The sequence below is a fragment of the Crocodylus siamensis genome, chromosome 6 (assembly GCF_052110815.1).
Source record: "Crocodylus siamensis isolate JL-2025a chromosome 6, ASM5211081v1, whole genome shotgun sequence".
Lineage (NCBI taxonomy): Eukaryota > Metazoa > Chordata > Crocodylia > Crocodylidae > Crocodylus > Crocodylus siamensis.
Genome location: NC_143400.1, coordinates 8,378,084 through 8,399,992, shown reverse-complemented (window position 1 = coordinate 8,399,992; position 21,909 = coordinate 8,378,084). Strand labels below are relative to the sequence as shown.

Below are 21,909 nucleotides of genomic sequence, written 5' to 3'. Positions count from 1 at the left end.
CTACGTGACCTCCCCCGGCGGAGGATCCGCAGGGACCTGGGGTGCTCCTGAGTGGAGTTAAATAAGAACAAGCCTGCTAAGTGTTTGGAGGATGCCCGACAACAGGAGGCTTTGCCTTGGGCCCGGGAAAGTCAGGGAGCAGCACGCTTTGGGGAAGGTAGGGTGAGGATGGCTGCGCTGAGGCTGGGTTTGCAAGGTCCCGACATTCATCGTTGTGCAAGTTCCTCCAGAGCCTCTCTTCAGCTTTCCCGGCTTGCCAGGGCCTTGGATGTCCAGGACCTTGTAGACAGAAAGGGGCCCGAAGGGTCATCTGCCTGCTCCCTGCACAGCGGTGCCATTCCTGATGCATCCCCAAGAGCTTTTTTTTTTTTTCTGTTTTTTTGCACCGGTCCTGGAAGCACTGCAATACCAGGTCAATGCATGGAGTGGATGGAGCACGCTCCAGTTCCACCACCCAATACCAAAAAGAATCTGCTCAATATAGACCTCTTAGGGAGGACATATCAGAGACAATTACCCTGGGGAGCTCGCCTACGTGGTCACGCTGCTTCCCCTGCCAGGGGAGCTCGCCTATGTGGTCACACTGCTTCTCCTGCATCCCCAAGAGCTGCTTGCCCAGGCTTCCCTTGGCTCTGTTTTGTGAAGGGGCTCCCATGCCCTCAGCTGAGGCTCCCTCGCCTTGGCCTCCCCCCAAAAGCCAGGTGAGGAAGGGACTGTTGAGGCTCTGAGCCCGGGCGGACACCTCCCCGACGTCCACCCCCGTCCAGGCTGCCAGGCTCTGCCCCTTCTCCTCTGCTCGGCAGGATGCTCCCGTCCCTCGCTGCTCTGAGACCTTGCAGTTCCTGGCAGTCTCCTTTCTTCTGGGCCTTGTACTGCTGTTGCCCTTCGTGTCTCATGGGGTCCCTCCACCCTTTGTTCCCCAGCGGCTCCACCCCACTGATAGCAGCACCTCTGCTCAGGAAAGCTACTGGTTGCACCTGTTTCTCCATGCAAGCACCATAGTAATTAGGGTCAGAAGGGACCTAAACAGATCCCCTGCCCCGGGCAGGAACGGGTGCCAGGATCATATTGCCCCAGCCAAGCCTCCTCTTGTAGACCCCCAAGGTAGGAGACCCCCTTAGCCACCAGCTCCTACCTGACGTTTCCGTGGTAGCTGGGCTGGGGGGGTTATGCCCCGCTGAACGCTAATGGGGCTTACCCACCTTCGTTAGGGTCACGGTCACCCTCCAGGCTCGGGAGTGGAGGCTTTTCCTGCGGGAGAAACCAGTTTCTCTTTGTATTCTGTTCGCCCCAGTTCCTCGACCCAGGTCCCCACTCCCATGTGTTCACCAAGGGGTGGCCAGGCTGGGTAGGTGATGTTTCCTGCACCCGTAGCCTTCTAAGACCTCTGTCTTCATGTCTGGGGGCTCTGGGATTGTAGTCCCTCCGGCGTGAGGACTGTCCCTGCCGCCCTACACCACCGGTAAGGGGATGACGGCACTGGCTTGGCTATTTTCAGCCCCAAACCCTAGCAGCTGTTCCACGTGCCTGCACACCCCCCGGCTCTCCTTGGGCCAAGGGGTCCGTGAGCTCTTTGGATGCCTTTTCCATCCGTGCCTCCTAGCTGGGCAGCCTTTGCTTTGGGTCTGTTGTGAGCAAAGAGCCCTTGCAGGGCTCTGCAGACCTGGGTTTTCTTCCTCGTTCTGTCACTGACCTACTGTGTAACCCCAGCAAGTCCCTTCACCCTCTGTGCCTCAGTTTCCCTCTAACCTTTGTTGCTTTCTGTCGAGCTTGTAGGTGCTTCAGGGCAGGGACTTTGCCCATGCCAGGGCCACAGTGCAAGGCCTCTAGGGTTCACTGCTGCATCGCTCAAAAGGCCAACCCCAAACCATCAAAACTCGCAACAGTTTTTTTTTTTTTATCATGGTTGCTTGGGTGTTTTCATGGGTCCCCTGCTTTCTGAGCCTTTCGTGGACTCATTTCCAAGCTTCTCTTCATCTCCCTGAGCCCTAGACACCTCCTCGCTCGCACTCGTGAAGGTAAACCCACGGTTCCCCCGTAATTGCGTGACTCCCAAAGCTGGAGGTTGGAGAGCGCCAAATGCAATCAGGGGTGGTGGCTCCCTGGCTGACGAGTTGGACGACCTGTTGGGCTGGAAATGAGACGCTAAGAGACTGCCTCGGTCCGGCCGTGCCCCGCGCTTCATTACTGGGAAGAACGTGTGGTCTACGGAGAGTTAAACTGCTCCCTTCCTTATGGTGGGGAGTGCGGGGGTAGTGACGGGCCCAGGGGGCCTGGGAAGCTGCATTCTCCGCCTGCTCTGGGGTCCCGTCACCGCCGTCACGTGGGGGCCGCGTCCCGTCCGGATCTAACCCGATCCCAGCATCTGTTTTCCACTCGGGAGCCCTGCACGCTCCAGGGAACTTTTTGATTGTAATTCTCCCTAATTATTTGTCCCTTTGGTTTCTTCACACGCTTCACCACCATATAATCCTGGCTCGAGTCCTCCCCCCGCCTGCGGCAAGGAGTCGGGTCCTGCCAAGGTCCCTCTGTCGGTAGCGCGGTCTCAAGAGACTTATTTAGAAAATCCCAGGCCCTGCTGTCTTGCCAATGCTGGGTGATTTGCTCCTAATTAGTTCAGCACGGCAGAGCCCGGGGGCTCATTAGGCCTGAAAGCCCTGCTAAATTTGTTTCTGATCCCATTCCAAACCAGTTGCTCTGGGTTACTGGGCAGGACGGGGGAGCATTCCTGCACCTGTCAAAGGAATGAACCAGCCTAATCAATTGGCAGGGGGAAAGTCACTGTCCATCCCCTGACCTGTCCTGGAGGTGTCTCTGGGCATAGACCGACTGCAACGCGTCTTGGTTGAATTGATACTGGTTTTGTAGGCAAGTGTAAATTGCTCCTGGATCGGGAACAGATGGACATGAAGCTCTCCTGGGGCAGCTGTTGCAAGGCCTTTTCTCTAGGAGGTGGGGGAGCCTCGTCTGTCTGCCTTGAATAGCTACTCTGGGATGGGGCGGACAGACGCAACCTAAACCGGGGTAAGTTGCCTAGTGGAGTTTTCCCCCTGTTTCTTTCTGGGGGAGCTCAATACCGACTTGGGTGAAGTCGCCCGGTTAAGGGGGTTGTAGCTTCTCTGCTACTTTCCTCCACCAACGTGGCGCTGGTTATACTGATGTAACTGCCTCATCCATCCGAGTTGAAAGACGACTTGCCGGTGCAGCCTGTCTGCCAGAGAAAATGCTAGGAAAGCCTCAGAGCCAAGGCTGTGCCCCGGGTGGTGGCAAATCTGGGTGCTGGGAGTTTCTAGAGCTCTCGGCTCCCAGCTCGGTAGGTGGCTCCTGGGGAAGGATCTCCATTGTCCCAAGCAGGGAGGATAGAAAGGGTCTAGATTCCCCACTGTCGTCAGTGTAGGCAGAATTGTCTCAACTGGGATGGTCTCTGGTTTTTACTGGGAAGGATTCTCTGTTGCAGGAGCTGCCGGACACCTTGGAAAAGCTGTGCCCTGGACTCCCTTCCTGATTGTCCCTGTGACCTCAGGTAAGTCGCACTGTTTAAAAGGCAAGCAAGTAAGAGCCGCCTGCTAACACCAGAGCCCTCACCCGGGGAGGGGGTCCTCGCTGCAGCGCTGGAGCCTGGCGCGCAGCTCCTGGCGACAAACCTCTCCCGTCTGCAGCTCGTGCTTCTCTGCTGCCTGTACGTCCCACCCCACGGCTCTCCAGAGGCCTGCTATAGGCTCAGCCGCCTGCGCATGCATCCAGCCTCACCTCCAGGCAGAGGAAGGAGGGGTCCAAAGAGGAGTTCCCAGAGGAGGGCTGGGTGGGAAGAGGCCCCGGTGGACGTGGGGCCCGGAGTGGGCCGCATGCAAGGTTGGGCGGCATCTGGGGGAGGTGGCCATGGGCCAAGGAGCCTCCCAGCCTCTGATTCACGGGGCAGTCGGGACCCACCTAAAACCCTTCATCTGGGCTCTGAGCCGATAATGCCCAAAGCTGACAATGATGATTTCAACCAGCTCTGGCCGTTCAACCAAAGCGCATGAGGCTCTAAAAGAAAAGTTCCTCGGCTTAAAAGGTCCCCAAAATCTGGTGTCACATAGACTAATGGAGCAATCCCTTTAAATAGCCGTGCTCACCCGGTTCCCTCTCAGCACCCACCCGGTGCAGCAGTGTGTGGCTCTGTATGGCTCTTTGGAGCTGGTGCGCACCCCTGGTCAGGGAAGCCAAAGCCTCCAGCAATGGGAGATGGGTTTGCAACGGGTCTGATCTTTTTAGCTGCTCTGTCAAGAAGCAAGCCAGCCTGGTGGCAGCACGATTAACCCTGTGATGCTCTTCCTAGGAGCTGGAGGCTGGGGCAGGCCAGGCTGTTTGCAATGCACCGTGAGGGGTTACTGCTGGGGGGCACGCAGCCCAGCGTTCAGGTGGCTTCAAGTCACGGCTTGGTCCCCACCCTTTGTGCTGCCTTTCGCATCCCCGCACGGCAGCCTTCTCTCTTTCCTTAACTCCGTTTCTCCAAGCCAAGCATTGCTCATCCCCTCGGTGAGCGGGATCTGCTTCCCCGTGCCTCCTGAGATGCCCCCTGCCCATGTCCCTCGGCGCCCCAGAGTGCCACCCTCCGAGCCTCCGTGCTCTCGCCGTGGTACCGGGCCACGCGTTTCCAGCCAGCCCGGTCACCGTTAGAGCCGAGGGGCCCTCTGCGAATACACGTTGGCTCCGGCGGGCCTCCCGCGGCCCCGGCGAGCTCACATATTTCAGCATTCTTCAGCCTGCTATGCGGAGACATAGAAGGCAGCTTTGTGTGAGCTCCCAGGCAGCCGCGCTTGCAAGGACACCACAGCTCCAGGTTTGGAGATCGTGCCAGGAGCCAGTTCTCTGGCTCTTTTCCACCATAAATAGGTAGCCTTTGGGAAATGGCATTTCAAAGGGCCTGAAAGTGAAGCTCAGGAGAGAGTGAATAGCTCAGTCTTTCATGCATCCCCCTCATTCCTTTCTTGGGGGGAGGCGGGGGGAGAATCCTTTTTTTAGTCTCTTTTTTTATGTATTTTTTTTAAAGCTACCTGAATAGTGTTGCTCTCTGGGCTGGAGAAAGGCTGCTTCCAGGGGCATCCCACCGCTGGGAGGTGCTGGCAGAGCCCCTCTGCCACAATGCCCAGGTCAGAGCAGGGAGTGGGGTCTTCCCATGGGGGTTGTTCTGCAAGGGCAGCAGAGACCCTGAACTATGGCCTGACCATGGAGAAACTTCCACCAATGCTGGGAGACCACGTGAGCTTGCTGATGCTGGATCTCTCTTGAGCATAGGAAGGACCAGAAGAGATTGTTGAGCTGCATGTCCCATCTCTGGGAGTGGCCAGAGCTGGATACTGCAGGTGACAGTGTCCATACCTTCCAGTAGGCCAATATGGGAGGATATGTTCCTAGACTGGAAATGATCACGTTCTCTCCTAGTTAAGGGATCAGCTTTCGAGACCATGTGGACAGTCCTGTTTCCAACCATAAACCCTTCTGGAACACCAGTTTACCACGATTACTTTTTAATAGTGAGAGCAAATACGTTGATGGGCAACCTCTTGGCCAGACCTACAGCTCTGACTGCCAGGTCTCTGGGGCAGAGATTGCTTCTCCTTGTTTGTGCAGCTCCAGGGACAACTAGATCCTGGCCCCAGCTGGGATGTCTAGAGGCTATCGTCATCCTTGGTGTCACCACTCCGATGTAGACGAGTAGTTTGGAGATTAATTTTAATTCTCAGTGACCTGGCCTTGGTGAGGGGCTGGAGGGAGCAATAAGATACCGGCTTTGCTCGAATCCAAGACAAGGTTTCTTCCCCCCATCCAACATGGGGGAGAAAAAGCCCCTTTGTCTTGGATTCAAGTACAATGCAAGGGAAGGGGGCAGGTGGTTGCTGTGGCTCTGGCTTGGGCCCTGGCCCCAACCCCGGTCCAGGCACTGGGGGGGTGGGCAATTGATAGGGGGACAGGCAACAGGGGGCAAGTGGTGGGGGGCTAAGTGCTAGGGGTCGGGCCACGTGACCCCCCACCCCCTCCTTTTCTCTGCCACTGCTTTCTCTGCTGCAGCGGCGAGGGCTATGAGCTGAAGACGACTCTCCATTCATTAGCTTCTACTCATGGAAAATTAGAACAAATTTGTACATGTTCAGTGTCTAGAACCTAATTATTCGCATGGTCTTAAATTCAGAGTCATCTTGGATTCAGGGAACAACCGCCATTGGTCCCAATGGGACCGATTCAAACAGAAGGGAAAGAGGCAGCGCCTTTGGGCCTCTACTTGCGGACACGTCTCTGTTGTCCACGTCGGGTCAGACACCAGCTAGGTCAATTAGGGGAGTGAATGTAAGGGGTTATTTGTGCCTGTGTCACCGCGCGCAGGCTCCAGCGGGACTTTGGCTTGTCTGGAGTGGGCGAGATCACGCCTGGTCGGCCTGCTGTGAGCACAGAAACTGGGGCACACGTACACGGTGAGGAACAGATTCTGGTGCAAACCCCGCAGCGGCGATTGTGTTGTGGATTCACGGGGTCTCCGCTGGGGCGTTCAGGGAGCCCCGGACCCATGTGCTCCTCTATGGGGCTTGCGGTAGCTTTTCCCTAAAGACTGGCCTACTGACTGCAAGATGGGGCGGCTCCGGAAAATGTTGCTTGCTGGCCACCTCCGGGTCCTTCTCCTCCTTTTGCTGCTCTCCGGCAGGTCTCCTATATCTGCTTCTGCGCATGAGGATGCTCCCATGTCCTGCTGGCGCTGACCACCTGGGCAGGGCTCCCTGTCCTACTGCCAAGCTAAGCCGAGCCTCGGGCCCGTTCAGCAGCATCACACAGCCCTGCTGTGTACATGCCAGGGCAAATCTCATGTTCTCTTCCTCCTCCAGCCACGACGTGGTGTGGCTGCTCCCAAGCTGGCCCAGCATCCTGGCGTGCCTGAGCTTCCCCGCCTTCTGCAACGCGGTGTGAATTATGTGCCTCGTCTGTCCCTAGTTTCTTGCTATCCGCAAGATGTCCAGTCTGTGCCTACAGAAGATCCCTGCAGACATCGGGTGAGCCTCTCCGGCAGTGCTGAGACTCATGATCTGGTCCTGTTCATGTTTTCGATAGATCGTGGCAGCGGGGGACACTCGGCCGTCCCTGCCTGGAGCAGGGGACTGGCTCAGATGGCCTCCTGAGGGCCCTTCCAGCACTATTTTTCTCTGATTCTCCATGTGAGGGGTGCGCTATCTCTAGACATTGGACTTGTTGGTCCTGCTCCTCTGCCCTGATCTGAGCATCTTAGCTGGGCCTCATCCCAGCCATGGCTATCAGGAGGGTACCCGAGACAGGAAGGCACTTTCTCCTTCATGCAGACCTGCTGCATACATCTCTGCCACCTTTTCTGTCCCTCCATTTCTGGCCTTTCTCCCTTGCCCTGAGTTCCCTGGATTAATCCTGGTGTGATTTCAGTGATCCACATCCAATTCCCACCTTCCAGTTGCAGCAGAGGCTAATGGCCGGCGTGTAGAAACTAGCCCAATTGCAGCTGGAATCAAGGCCTGGGAACAGCTTACCCAGGGCAGGCTGGGATTCTCCATCCCTGGCCCTTATTAAATCCACGTGGGAAGTTTTCCTATCGGGAGTGCTGTTGTCCGCACAAGATTGAACCCAGTCTAGAAATCACAGCGGTTGCTTCTGGCCTTACCGTCTCTGATCGGAGCAAGCATGACACCGGGCCTCGAGAGACCCGGGTTCCTGGCTCAGCCCCAGACCCTGTCTACAAGTCACTTAATCTGCCCTGAGCCTGGATTTCCCCCCAGTAGTAAATGGGCCCCTGCAGGGAAGGTTGTGAATTTTCCCCATTAATACCTCCAAGGTGCTCAGATCCCACCCTGGGGGGAGCCGGAGAACGGGGCTTATAGAGCTGGCCTGAAGGTAGGAATGAATCAGGTCTTCTATTTCCAGCCCAGGCCGTTTGTTTAACCTCGCGTGGGTTTCTGTAACCCTGGTTTGCAGAGCAACAGGCAGCGTATTTATGTTCCTTTTCGAACACACGCTTCCTTGTTTCCTATTTTTGCCTTTGCCACCGTCACGCATGGGGCCGGATCCGGCTCTCACTGACTCCGGCATAAAGGAGCATGGATGCAGCTGGGAGCTGGTGGGGTGAGATGGCTAAAAGCAGCCGTGCTGAATGCCAGGTGCGTGGATGGAGGAGGAGGAGGCCATCCCCAGAGCAGCCAGAAGCTCCTGTGAGCTCTGCTCAGTCAGGACTTCTCACGAAATCTTAAAATTTGGACTGTGAGATCCAGCAGTCTTCGCTTTAGCCAGGTCAAGCTATCTTAAAGCCTTGAACTTGTGCACCGGTTCCAGAGCGGGCGTGAGGTCTTGATCTGAGGACTCCAAGTGATGGAGCATCTGCCACGTCCCTCCAGAGCTGGGTCCAATGCTCCCATGCTCTTACTGTCAAATGCACGTTCTTTCTAGTTGGGGCACGGCTGGTTTTTGCTTCCAGCTGCTGACTCTTGCTCTGCCTTTTGCTCTGTTAGGTCACAGAGCCCTTTAATGCCCCATGGTTTCTCCTGCCAAGGACCTTGTACTCAAGTGAGCTCCTGATCTTCTTCAAAGAGATTGCACTCCAGTCCCAGGCAGTCCCTGTGCAGAAGACCTTGACCCTCAGTGCCCCCCGAGCTGAATGGAGAGCACCATGACACTGGCTATGCTGGAGAGTCTTTACTGCCCATCATGGTTTCTGGGACCTCCTTTCCGGATCCTTGCTCTGTACCTGGAGTGAGTAACACCTCACAGTGCTTCGCTGAGCCTGGAGCTGCAAGTAGGTAGGGGAGGATTTGGATGTCACTCTAATGTGGAAGTGAGGGAAAGCAAGAGTCTGTCAGGTCTTGTCGACACAAAGATGTTGCCTGACCTGGCTCCAGCGGGAAGAACAGTGGGAACAAGTCACCGCGGGGCGCTCTGTTATAGAGTCACAGAACCAAAGAGCACGAGGGTTGAAGGGAGCTCAGGAGGATGCATCTAGTCCAACCCTCTGCTCCACGCAGGACCAGCCCCAACTACATCATCCCAGCCAAGGCTCTGTCTACTTGAGTCTTAAAAACCGCCAAGGATGGAGATGCCACCACCTCTCTGGGGAGCCGGTTCCAGTGTTTTACTACCCTCCTAGTGAGAACGTTCCTCCTAATATTCAACCTAAACTTCCCTTGGTGCAAAGTGAGCCCATTGCTCCCTGATCTGTCATCTGCCACCACTGTGAACAGTCCAGCTTCATCCTCTTTGCAACCCCCCTGCAGGGAGTTGAAGGCTGCTATTAAACCCCCTCTGTCTTCTCTTCTCCAGACTAAATAAGTCCAGTTCCCCCAGCCTCTCCTCATTAGTCCTGTGCCCCAGCCCCTCAAACCATTTTCACCACTCTCTACTGGACTCTGTCCAGCCTGTCCTCATCCTTTCTGTAGTGGGGGACCCAGAACTGGACACAAGACCCCAGATGTGAAATCTCCAGTGCTGAATAGAGGGGAAGAATCACTTCCCTCCATCTGTTCAAGGTCTTCTAGGACCTTAGGTGAACTCTTCCTAAAACATCCTCATCTCAGGGTAGTTTAATCTGTGGTGGGGCCATGAAAGGGTTACTTGTCTGGCAGTAGCACCTCAAGGCTGTGAGGGAGATGGGGTCGGGGGGACGACCCCCAGTGCACTGTGCCAACACAGGAGCCAAAACCGGGGAGTCCTCAGCATTGGCTTCAGTTCCTGGAGATGGCAGGCACCCCTGGAACAGGTCCTGCAAGGACGGCGGTTCAATAGGGACAAGGGCTGGGTCCTTCATCTGGGTAGGAAAAGCCCTCATCATGACTATACGATGAGTGGCGGTGCCCTGGCTGACACTGCATCTGAAAGGGACCTGGGGGTGATCATCAACCAGAGGATGAATATGAGCTATTGGTGCGATGGAGTTGCCAGCAGGGCACATAGAGGTCTGGTGTGCATCAGCCAGTGCATTGCCAGTCGATCCAGAGAGGTGCTTCTCCCTCTGTATTCGGGGTTGGAGTACTGTGTCCAGTTCTGGGCACCACACTTCAAGAAGGACGTGGATAAGCTCGAAAGGGTACAGAGAAGGGCCACCTGTATAATCAGGGGCCTGGAGGATAGGCCCTATAGGGAGAGACTCCAGGAACTGGGTTTGTTCAGTCTGAGTAAGAGAAGACTGAGAGGTGACCTGAGAGCTGCCTACAAGTACATCAGGGGCAAACACCAAGATCTAGAGGAGCAACTCTTCAGAAAGGTACCCCTTGGGAGGATGAGGTCCAATGGGCACAAGCTAGTTGAGGAAAAATTTAGGCTGGACATAAGGGGAAACTTCTTTTCCAAGAGTATCTAGAATCGGGAGCACACTCCAGCAGAGGTGGTGCAGTCGCCATCCCTGGGGGTGTGCAAGAGGAGGCTGGATAAGCACCTTGTTGAACTCGTTTGACCCCAACTACCTCCTGTCCATGGCAGAGGACCGGACTCGATGGTCTTACAGGTCTCGTCTGGTCCTACTATTCTGTGATTCTGCAGCAGAGCTTCGGGGAGCTCAAGTGTGCGACAGCAGAGTCGAGGCTGTCTTCAAGACCGGGAACCTTTGCAAGGGCAGGGATGCTCCAAGGCTTGAAGAGTCTGCTGCCTCAAGGGACAATGGGAGATGGAGAATGGGCAGAGAAACAGACCCGCGCAAGAGAAGTGCCCAGAAGAATCACACAAGGGACTGGACTCAGTGGCCCCGATGGCCTCTTCCAGCCTTATGTTCCCAGCAGATTTGAAACCCAGACCTCCTCGTGACCCCCGTCTGGCCTGCCTCCATGGGGGACTGGGCGGTAGATGGAGGTGATCCAGAGCTGTGAACATCCACGTGGAGCCAGGGAAGGCAATAAGGGGCGAGGGGTGACAGCAGGGCTCTGCAGGGCACTGGTTCAGCCTTGAAGGGGCTGTTGGAAACATGAGCTGGCATCTAGGGTGGAGGGAAGGGATGTGCGTAGGAGATGGGGGTGGTGCTGGACCAGACACTGATAGAGTCGCAGAGGAAACAGGGCCTTGATTGCTGGATAAGGAAGGAATAGGGGAGAGAAGAGGACATCTGAGAAGAGGCTAAAGAAACTGGGCTTATTTAGTGTGGAGAAGAGAAGACGGGGGATTTAATAGCAGCCGTCAACTCCCTGCAGGGGGGTTCAAAAGAGGACGGAGCTGGCCTGTTCTCAGCGGGGACAGGTGGCAGAACAAGGAGCAATGGGCTCATGTTGCGGCAAAGAAAGCTGAGGTTGGATATTAGGAAAAACTTTCTCACTAGGAGGGTGGTGAAGCACTGAAACAGGTTACCCAGAGTGGTTGTGGAGTCTCCATCTTCGGAGGTTTTTAAGACCTGGGTAGACAAAGCCCTGGCTGGGATGGTCAGGTTGGGGCTGGTCCTGCTTTGAGCAGGGGGTTGGACTAGATGGGACGTCCTGAGCTCCCTTCAGCCCTCGTGTTCTACGATTCCATGATTTGGGGATCCCCAACACCAAGCTGGGAAAGCTGCAACCTGCTCTACGAAGTCTGTGATCTCCCACCTCAACAGAGCGACTTGGGAAGGTGGGTGGGGGCAGCAAATACTATTTTTTCACTCTTCCCAACAGCCCATTTTGGAACCTCCCGCTAAATTAACCAACCCACGAACCCACAATGTCATTCAGGGACTCAAAGGCTGCTTTCTCCACCGGGCAGGGCCCATGCAGGCTGTGAATTACGGAGTGGGATGCCGAATTAGGAGCGAGTTATTAATACCAGGACTGCTGCTGGGTGGAGCAAGTTGACTGGCCTGGGCCAAGGAGGTGGAACTTCAGAGCCATCATCCAAAATCCTGGCTGTGCACAGGAAAGCAAGCGAGGTTTTTCTGGAGCCAAGGGATGATTTTTCACACTTTCTCTCTCTTATTTGCAGGCAAAATAAGCTGGTTGGGTGGTTGGGTTTTTTTTTCTGTTTTTTAACAAACTTTCCTCTAATGAAAAGGAAGTTTTGTGTCTTGCTGCACCACAATCTTCCCAGTCCCTCTGCGGAGGAAATCGGTGCTTGTTGGCTGAGAAAGGGTTGAGTGTCCTGGAAATCCTAAGCCAGCAGGTAGCAGGCACCCAGCCCCGGGGATGCGCATCAAGCAGCCGTTGTTCCTAGGTGAAGGCATTTCTATGGCCTGTGTTTTCATTGCATGAAAGCACCAGGATGCCTGCTGCTCCCAGCCCCCACACACGCCCAAGAGCCCATGTCTCAGAGCATGGGTTCCTAGACATACGCTCGGAGGCTGGGTTTTCCCAACGGCCTCAGCTCCCATTCAAACCCTTCGGTCGCGGCTGGGTTTATCCGCAGTGATAACCAGGGCTGGCTGGGATGGGGCTGCAGAGATTTGCACCCATTATATTGGGCTGTTTGGAAGACTGGCTACATCTTCCAACTGACCTAGAGTCCGGGGCATCTAAGCAACTGCAGGGCTAAGTCTCATGTTTGGTTAGGATGCAGGGTCTTGGGGTCTGGGCTTCAGAGGTGTGGTTTTCAAGAGCAATGAGGTGCCCAAGTCCCTGGGCCTGGGGGCTTGTGGGTATGTGTCTGCACCGCAGCAGCAGTGTGTCCTTGCAAGGATGCATCCAACCTTGATTCCCCACCTGGAAATGGGCCGTGAGGGGTTGTTCTCAGTAGCTAAAAGAATTTCTAAAAGGAAAATTGAGGCTTTAGGTGCCTCAAAGGGACCTGGGTCTGAGAACAGAGGCTCAAGGCCCTTGGAAATGATCGCTTGAGCGGTGTGGGCCGTGCCGAGCCAAGGTACTCAATAGCACTTGTTGTTTCTGGCCAACTTGGCTCGAGCTCTATTGATTTCCAAGGGCTGCAGCTCAGAAGAGCGGGACATTTTGGAAGCTGTCAAGGACTGCATGCCACACGGTCCAGTAGCTTCCAGTAGGACACGTGCCCCCGGGCCTCATCGAAGCTCTTGAGAAGCCCACCTGAAAGGCTTTGCACCATGTCCGGCTGGGTTCGGGGCAACACCAGCTCTGCTGCAGGCTGACGAGGTTCCCAAGGAAGACGAGCGCATGTGCGTGGCAGAGACCTTCCCAGGGCTTCTTGGCTATTGCCTTGGCTCATCCAAGAGCAGGTCCTTAGACTCGCTCTGGGCTTTGTGTGTTAGACAGCCTGAAGGGTGTGGGGGGATTGCAACCTTCCCTGTCCAAAGTCACCCACAGCCCTACGCCGACCACCATAGTGATCGCTGTGCGCGGAGACCCCCGTGCAGCAGGCTGGAGTCGGGCAGCGCTGCCTCGGGTTGTCCCGGGACTCGCTGGTGTCCTGCCCGATACCAGCTGACTCCACGTCCCCATTATTTTGCTTCCTCTGCCCAAAAAGCGGTGCCACATCCCCAAGCCCGGGGCGGACAAGAGCCTTCCTTCATCCCAGGCTGCGAATGGCTCCACAAACACGAGCTGGCCTGTTAAACAAACCCCTTCCAACACCAATAAGAAAGAGCCACGCAGCAAGGCCGTGTGAGGCTCTGAGGAGGGAGGGCAGGGCCAGGACAAGACACCAGCCAGAGTCCAGCACCCCAGGAGCTGAGAAGATCAAACACAGCTGCTGCCTTGGCTTCCATTGTGCCCTAGGGTGGCCAGCCCCTGGCGTGGCCTCTCCCCTGCACAGGTACTTTACATGGGTGCAAGCACTTGCCTGCCCAAGGGCTGCCAAAGCGAGCGGGGATCAGACCTGGGGCCCGCCAAAGCAGGTAGTATAAGGGGCTGCAGCCTGAGCGAGAGACCCTGGCTGCAGCTGGAGCTGTAATAGTGCTGCAGGCATGGAGGGGGCCCGCAGTGAGCAAGGAGCACCTTCAGGGAGAGGGACGTGGGGCAGGAACCGCGATCCTGTTCTACCCATGAGGTGCCCAAGTGCGACCCTCCACCCTGCTACTGCATCCTCCTCCTCCTCCTCCCTGCCTTTTGGGACCTGTGGGATCATGCTTGGGCACCTCATTGCTGGGAGGAGTCTCCCCATCAGGGTCCCAGCTCTGCACCTTGGCCAAGGCTCTTCCCCCTAGTCCCTTGTGTACTTGCACTGTAAGCTTGGTGGGGCAGGGATGCTCTCTTGCTCTGTGTCTAGACGGTGCCAAGCATGACTCGAAATGCAGTAAGACCCAGAAACCGGCTGAGCCCAAAGCTGCATGGCGCTGGGTGCTCTGCGAACCCCGAGGACAAGCCAGTCCCTGTCCATAGAACTTCCCCTGCGAATGAGCGAGACAGACAGGGAGAAGAAGAAAGGGATAAAAGAGTCAATCAGTCAGCAGCTTGGACGTGGTGGGAGTTTTCTCACTCAGAGCAGGGCTTGGGTTATGTTCACCTCCGCCCCCCACACGTGGCCCTTCCTCGAGCCGCGTGCCACCGCTCCAGAGCGGACGTACTTCAAAGGCTACAAGCAGACATCACGTTCATTCCAGGAAAAAGTCATTTTATGCGATCATTCAGAAATCCACATCCACTGTCCTGGGATAAGGCCTACAAAAGTTCACGGGATGAGAAGTTCAACCGGTTATCCCGGGACATCACAAGGTGCATCTGAATGGCTCTCCTGGGATTGTATCCTGGGACTGATGGCATAAAAAAAGCAGCAGGGCAGTCAGTGCTCGATAAACCCTGATTCAGAGGGTGACGTGTGGACACGCCAGCCCTGGGACACATCTGTTCTGGGGCAAACTCGGGCACAGCTGGTCCAGGGACAAGTGCAAGACCTGTTCCTAGCCAAATCAAACAGGTCTTAAAAAAAAAAAAAAATCAAGGCACAAAACCAATGTAGCTGGCTGCATTGCCATCTAAGGCAGTTCCACCTAGGGTCCCAGGCAGGACGGAGGCCCCCCTCCTTAAAGACATTTAGATACCTAAGATCTGTTCAGGCACCTACTTCTCATTGACATTAATGAGAATTAGTGACTAATACCCTATAGACTCTTCCTCGGACCCGTTCCCTGGGTCAGCTTGTTAGTGCTCGCTAACACCCTAGACAGCCCTTGGCAACCCATCCCCTTCTCCAAGGGCTTTTTAATTATTTATGGACCTTGTGATTTCTTGGCAAAACAGCTCTTTGCCTTGAACCAGCTCATCGTCTTGTGATCGCTCCCAGCGTTTTGCTGGAAGTTTGCTTATCTGGGACCGTCATCGGTCACCTGGTTACAGGTAGGCCTGTCACCCAGGCCCCAGAAATACCATGGCATGGGAATTTCCACTTAGCCCATCCATTGGATGACTTCCCCTCGGTGATGTGGTCATTAAATTAACCCATCGCCAGATTCCTCACAGGGTCACGTGGCACCTCTACATCTGTGCCGTGGACAAGCAGAAGCCAGTGATTTTGTCTGAAAACCCAAGCCTGATTATGGGGTCTCAGCCCCTCTGGACATGCAGTCTTTCCCCCCCACCAGCTGACAAATCCATCTTGATGCTGGTAATTCCTCACAAGTTTGATTCATACGCTCATGGCAAGACCTGAACATTTCTGCTCAGTGGGTTAGGCCACGGCTATGCCCCTTTGGACCAAGCCTTGTTCTGCCTTCCAGGCAGCTTTTTATGCCTTGACTAATGAGGCCAAACTGCCTTCAGATCATGCATGCAGCTAATGCTTGTTCAAATTAACAAGGGGCTCCATATCACTCTAGACAAGTCCATCTGATCACAGGATGGTTGGTCCAGTATATCCTCTAACAGTAAGGCTTCAGCATTGCCTTCCACTTGTTTCCCAGAAATGCCCCTTGGCTTTCCTGATCCTTTGGGGGCCGTATTTTTCAAAGAGGCGGAAGGACAGCTGGATTTTCAGAAGAGATCTCCAAATTTAGGCTCGGAGCAAGCCAGCAGAGCCTTACACATTGGCTGCATGCGGAGAGCTGAGTAGGGCTGCGTGGAAAAATGGGGTGAAAAAGCAAACGTTTCAGCAAAAATGACCAAACAACCCCCTTCATTTGTGTTCAAATGTTTTCTGGGCTTTTTGTCCTTTCCATTGGGGAAAAAAAAACCCAACCTGAATTTAAAAAAATGCTCTTGGTTCCTTACAAAATGCCAGAGAACTTTTCTTGACACCCCCCCCCCCAATGTTTTTTATTCGTCTAAAAATTTTGGTAGAGGGAGATGTGATTTTTTTTTTTCCCATCCCAAAACCATGATTTCCTGCCAGCCACAGACCTGGGCATGACAACTTGGGTTTTGTGGGGGGGAAAAAGAAGGATTTTTGGTGCAAAGACATGTCCCAGGAGAAAGTCCCGGCAGATCCTTTGGCTCGGATGGCCATGGACTTTTACCCCAAGATCAGACTGTTATGAACCATGGGAGTAGTGGGGGGCATGACCCTCCACCTGGCATCCCTTGAGCTTATATTAACAGCCTGTTACAGAAGCAGGATGTTGGCTGCTGTGGTCCCCGTGGCAAAGACCATGGCAGGTTCAGGTGTGATGTCTTGTGTTGCATCAGAGTTGACAGTAGTTGTATTAAGAAGTTAGATTATGGTTTGTATGGGATGGTTTGGATAGGGATGATCTTGCCTCAAGCAGGGGGTGGACTAGATGACCTTGGGACATCCCTTCCAGCCCCACGTCTGCCTGTATGACCCCTCACACTGTGAGGAACCAGGCTTCGTAGAAAGCAAGGACTTTATGGAGCATCTCTAAGGCTACGGCTCCATCCCCACTGGAGATCTGGTCAGACAGTGTGCAGACAGACCTGGTCTAGTTTCCATCTAACTAGATCAAACACCCATAGCCATGTCTCTAGGGTCCCAGATGGGCTTGTCCCAACGGGGCTGTAGCCATAGCTTCACCGCCATTGGTTCCCAAGTGGCAATAAATCCTCCTTGGAGGTGCTAACGTAGGTGCCAAGAACCCAGGGTATTCCAGTGAGATGGTTATTCCCAGGACCACAGCCAAAAGCAGGGCTGCCTTGTGCCGATGCTGTTATGAACGTGCAGGAAGCAACAGTCCAAATGATCAGGGACTGTACAGTCCGCCGGGAGCGGGATGACAGGTGGGCGAGTGGGGTACCCTCCTGTCCTCCATCCCCACAGCTCCAGATTCAGCTCTGGCAGCGGTGGCACACGGTGTAGGAGCCGGACGTTCACTGCCAGAGGCAGTGGGTGCATTTAACAGAGCCCAGCAGCCGCCTGAGCCTTTGAGTGAGAGGCCGTGGAGACCATGCGCTGCTGAAGCTCATCCCTGTCTCCTTGGGCGAGTTGGCGGTGGTGATACTGCGCCCCCAGCCCGCCCTCGACGCTAGCTCCCGTCCTTCCCTGCCCGACCGAGGTTGGAGGTAGCGGGGTTTAGCTCCCACCCTCTGTTGCCCTTGGAAGGGGATGAAAATGCGAGCTGTGAACACGTGGCCCGTAGACGTGGTGTTTCTGTTGGCGGGTTGGCACAAAGGGCCTGAACCCAGCCCTCCCGCCCCAGACAAGCCTCCCTTTGTGCGTGAAACGTTTGAACGCTAAACGTGTCCGAGGACGTTGGCGGACAGCTCTGGTCTTGCCACCCCTTTCAGGGCCGTCTGCTTCCAGCCGGAGAGCCGGCTGCAGGCTGGCGCATCATTGGAGGCATCTCTTATCCGCCTGCACAGGGCTGCAGCTGCAGCGCTTATGAGTATATTTGCTTTACAGTAGGACAGGGGAGCTCCCACGGAGCCGAGCGTTCAGACCCGGAGCGAGAGGCAGTGCCCTGCTTCTCAGAAGCTGACGGGCCAAATCGACACGGCGAACAAACGATCCCCCTCATTTCCCAGCAGACGGACTGGGACGCAGAGAAGAATGAACCCAGCAGCCCGGAGTTGTGCAGGAAAAGGCTGAGAATAAATAGGCCCCAGGGAGACCCAAAGAGCATTCAGGCTAACTAGCAAGCAGTCCTCCGTGCGCTAGGCGCTGTATAAACATGCAACCACAAGGACAGTCTTTGCCCTGATCTGAATTTAAAAAGGGGAGGCAGCTGCTGGATACAGAAAGCAGGTATGGGGAAGCCAGGTTAGCTGTGAGAACCGAGAAATAACAGCCATTTATCTGTGGTTTTTATATGGTGCTTTTTACCGCCAAAAAGGAGCTCTTCACATCCTCATAGCACCCTCGTGGCACAGGGCAGCTCTGTTGCTCCCTTGCACAGTGGGGAAACCGAGGCACAGGCAAGCTAAGTGTCATGACTAAGGTCACAGAGCAAAGCGGTGGCAGAGCCAGCATGAGCTACCGCCCTTGCTCAGGTCTCTTGGCTCTTGGGCCTAGGCTCTATCCACTGAAGAACGCTGCCTCTTAGCACCTAGGCTCACCTTTCCCTCATCCCAAGTTCCCCAGGGGGCAATCAGTCCATTGCAATTGCCTCTTGTGAGCAGTCCTGGCCAGCTGGGAAAATACGCTCAGCTGGACCGCAACTGCTTTCTAATCCCTTTTGTCTGACATGCCAGATGCAAGCCAAGCCGGCGCATTCCTAAGCAGCGAGGAATGTTTCCTGCGTGTTGCAAACAGCCCAAAACAAGGGAGACCCGTGGGTGACGAGCAGCCCCCTGCACAGCCAGCACTGCCCAGCAGATACTGCCTCCTCTGTGAGCGGGGCCACCTTGACAATGCAGGCCCTTGCCCGGCATACCTGCCCTCCAGCCAGCTCAGCCCACGCTGGCCAGATTGTCTGAAGTGCCTCGTTAATTTGGAATAATTACGCCTCTCATTAGCAGCGCGCTTGAGGTCGCCCCCCCATCCCCTCTTGGCCCTGCACTGGCAGCCAGAGCTCAGAGTGACTGGGTTCAGGCTGCCTTTATCCCCTGAAGCCTCCAGGACCGCATTGCTTTGCTGCTTTCGGGAAGTAAGTCTCTGCCGTTGGCTTGAGGGCAGCAGCTCTGGATTGACACCTCTCTGGTTGTGATCAGAATCAGGTCTTTCATATCCCTGCTCTGATCTGGACGTAAGAGGCAACTGGTAGCTGTGAGAGCAGACCACTGGTAGTTATGCATGCTTATTTGACTGCAAGGGCAGAGATTTGCAGCCACGGTCTCCCAGCACCTGGACCGGTGCCTAAACCACCGTGCTCCATCTTCCCCCTCTCGGCTCACGGCTGCTTCTGAAGTCGTTTCTCAGGATCGTGGTGCTACTGGGGGGTGGCTGCAGCATCTCTATGGACACCACAGTGGCCGTTGTGGGCACGTGGTAGCTAACTTAAAGCTCTTAGCTCTTGCACTCAGGTGAGCTGCCAGTATCTTGGCTTTCCCAGATGTTTTTAGGCATGTCCAGGTAAGCTGGAGAACAAGGACTCTGGCATCACAAGGCAAATCCCCTGGACTCTCCTATGGTTTTTTTAAAACCATCCTGTGGTTTTAGAAGTCCGATCTTGCTCATATTCAGCAACGCAGGCACAGAACGATGTCGAGATCAGGGTCTCTTTGTGCCAGGGCCTGGGGCAGCCCCCAGGGATGGTGGTGATATAGGAAGGTAGTGATATAGGAGCAATATCTAGAGTTGGCTATGAGATGGATGCTGGGCTGGGTGGTTCAAGCTGGTGTAGATCCCTTTGACTCCTGGTATCTAAGCCAGGCCCAGGTGTGGATCTGCCCAGCAGCCAGCCCACACCTGAGCGGTGCCTATTCCTTCAGCTCTGCTCCCCTGAGCTGGAGCTATTGCCATGTAGCAGCCTCTGGCCACCCTTTAGCAATGGGGAGCGGCCCTGAGCTCACTGAGAGCAGCCAGGTAAGAGGAGTTCATGGACGCTTTGAGCTTGTTGGAGCAACTCAAAGCAGCTGCAGGCTCAGGGCTGCTGGCAAAATCTTCTGGGACCTTCTTTTGGGGGAAAGTGGTGGAGAGGCTTTGACTTCAATGGAGCTGATCCTCAGCTGGCTTCTGGTGATGTCTGTTTAAGCCAGTTAAGCTTTGTACATAAGTCCCTGGTGGATGTAACAAAACTTTTAAGGGGCTGTCCTTATTTGATCCTTCTCCAGTATCACCTGGCCAGGGTCTCACCTAGGCACCTTTCCCCTGGGCCTGTTCCTTGGGGCAGAAGAAAGGAAGTCTCCCCATCCCAGGCTCTCATGTGTCTGGCCGGTGTTGCAGAGGATAGATCCCAGATCCCCGCAGTCTCACGGTCTCGGACCCCACCGACTTCCCCGTGTGTGTGTGTGTGTGGCTGTACCGTGGACGGGGTGCAAGTTGTTTGGTGTGGCTCCACCGTGGATCTCACTGCGTGAGCTGTCCAGGCCATGGCCCAGTGGAAAGGGATGCTTGAAAGCCACACAAACAGGAGCAATTCTGCATGGTGTCCCCTGAGAAACAGGGCACAGACGGGGGGCAGAGGCAGGAGAAAAGCAGGGGTCGCCTCTGCCTTTCTCAGCATACAGCCAAGGCCCAGAAGCAGAGCCTACGCTGCCTCTTGCTCAGACTCATCGCAAGGGCATCACTTCTCACAGCTGAATGCACCTCCTTCTTTATGCAGAAAGCCCCAGGTCCCGGCGTCCTGGGATTACGGGAGAGTCTTCTCCTTCCATTGATCCCTTCAGTAAGCTTTCAGTCCTTGGGACTGTAGAGAGAAGCGCACGTGCAGGAACCGCGCAGCTTTGTCCAGGCACATAAAAAAAGACCCCTCGGTTTATCACTAAATACATCTCGTGGTTTTCTTTTTTCTTCACCTGCTCTCCCAGTTTTTGGTCCCCCTGAGCTGGTGATGCGGTTACCACCTGCTGCACGTGAATCCACTGGGTCTGGTCGTGCCTGTGAGAAGAAATGATCCGGCAGAAACGGATCCACCCGCAGCGGGGACAGGCGTCTGCCTAACCCCTGCTGGAGTGTGACTTGTCTGCCGGCTGCTGTCTGTCCTGGGCAGCATTTCCACCCCCCCATCAGAGATCCCCCCGCCCTTGCTTGCTAGGGCTGGCGAGATGGAGAAAGATGGATCTCCCATGCAGGCATCACTTCAGTGCAAACTGGAGTCTCCCTGGCAGAGGTCACGGGGAAAGGTTAGGGGCCTGGGGAAGGGGAGCGGGCTGACGTGGGCCGGGGCGGGGGGCACTGGGGCTTCTCACATTGTTTATTCTTCCCTGTGAAACGCTCAGGTTATTTTCAGTCTGAATTCTCTCGCCTGGGGTTGGCGCGGGGGGGGGAAGCAGTCAGTTCAGGTTAATGCCTGGGCCCTGCCGTGGCTCCCGCTACCCCAGCCTGCCGGCTCAATGGATCTCTTTGTCTGGGGCTACCTTTCCTGAAGACTTGCCTTTTCATCCAGAGGAGGGGGTGGGGGGAGAAGCCATGCCGTACATGCAGGGAGCGAACATAATACGCCCCTCTCTCTCTTTCTCTCTCCCGTGCGGCAGACGTAGAGCACCAAGGCTGAGCTGCATTTAGCAGCCCAGCCACAGGGGTTCTCATTTAAATCAATCAACTGGATCGTTGTTTTACATCATCTGAAAAAAATGCCAGTGTCTCCCTTTGGAAGGAGCCAGGAGAGAAAATATGTCGTGGGGACAAAGGAGCAGTTTGAGGCTTCCCAAGAGCACTCGGGGGGCGGGGGGAGGAATTCCAGTCCCAAGAACTATTTTTACAAGGGCAAGTAGGGAAATGCCAACACCTTGGGGCCAAATCCTCCACTTGGGGTAAAATCAGCCAGAGCTTTACGGAGATGAGACCGGCAGCAGGCGTAAAGTGACGTCATTCGGCTGGAGTTCGGAGACCGGCTCTCTCGCCGGGAAGCCCTGGCCGAAGGTGTCGGTTCCCTGGCGCGATGTAAATCTGCATTTCTCCCTTGACTTCATGAGGCTCCCTTCACGTTGCCTGGTTTTCACCAGCTGGCCCTGCCCGGCCTGAAGGCATCTCTGGAAGGCGGTGCATTGCTATGGGCCATCTTTGCTCCCATGTTGCTTTAGCAGCAGGAACACGCCTGAAACCTCCTTGGCCAAAGGACCATCCTTTGCCGCTTTGCAGAGCAGAGGA

At 55.3% G+C, this 21,909-nt stretch overlaps 1 long non-coding RNA gene and 1 pseudogene across 1 annotated transcript in view; one reads left to right on the top strand and one right to left on the bottom strand.

Moving 5' to 3' along the window:
- Positions 1–375: 375 nt before the first annotated feature.
- Positions 376–517, bottom strand: LOC149860865 (U2 spliceosomal RNA; annotated as a pseudogene).
- A 1,652-nt stretch (positions 518–2,169) lies between these two features.
- LOC149860864 (uncharacterized) overlaps positions 2,170–21,909 on the top strand; it is a 33,643-nt gene continuing 13,903 nt past the window's right edge. The window contains exon 1 of the long non-coding RNA XR_016443137.1: positions 2,170–3,523. This is a non-coding gene — a long non-coding RNA (uncharacterized LOC149860864). The remainder of the gene's footprint in view (positions 3,524–21,909) is intronic.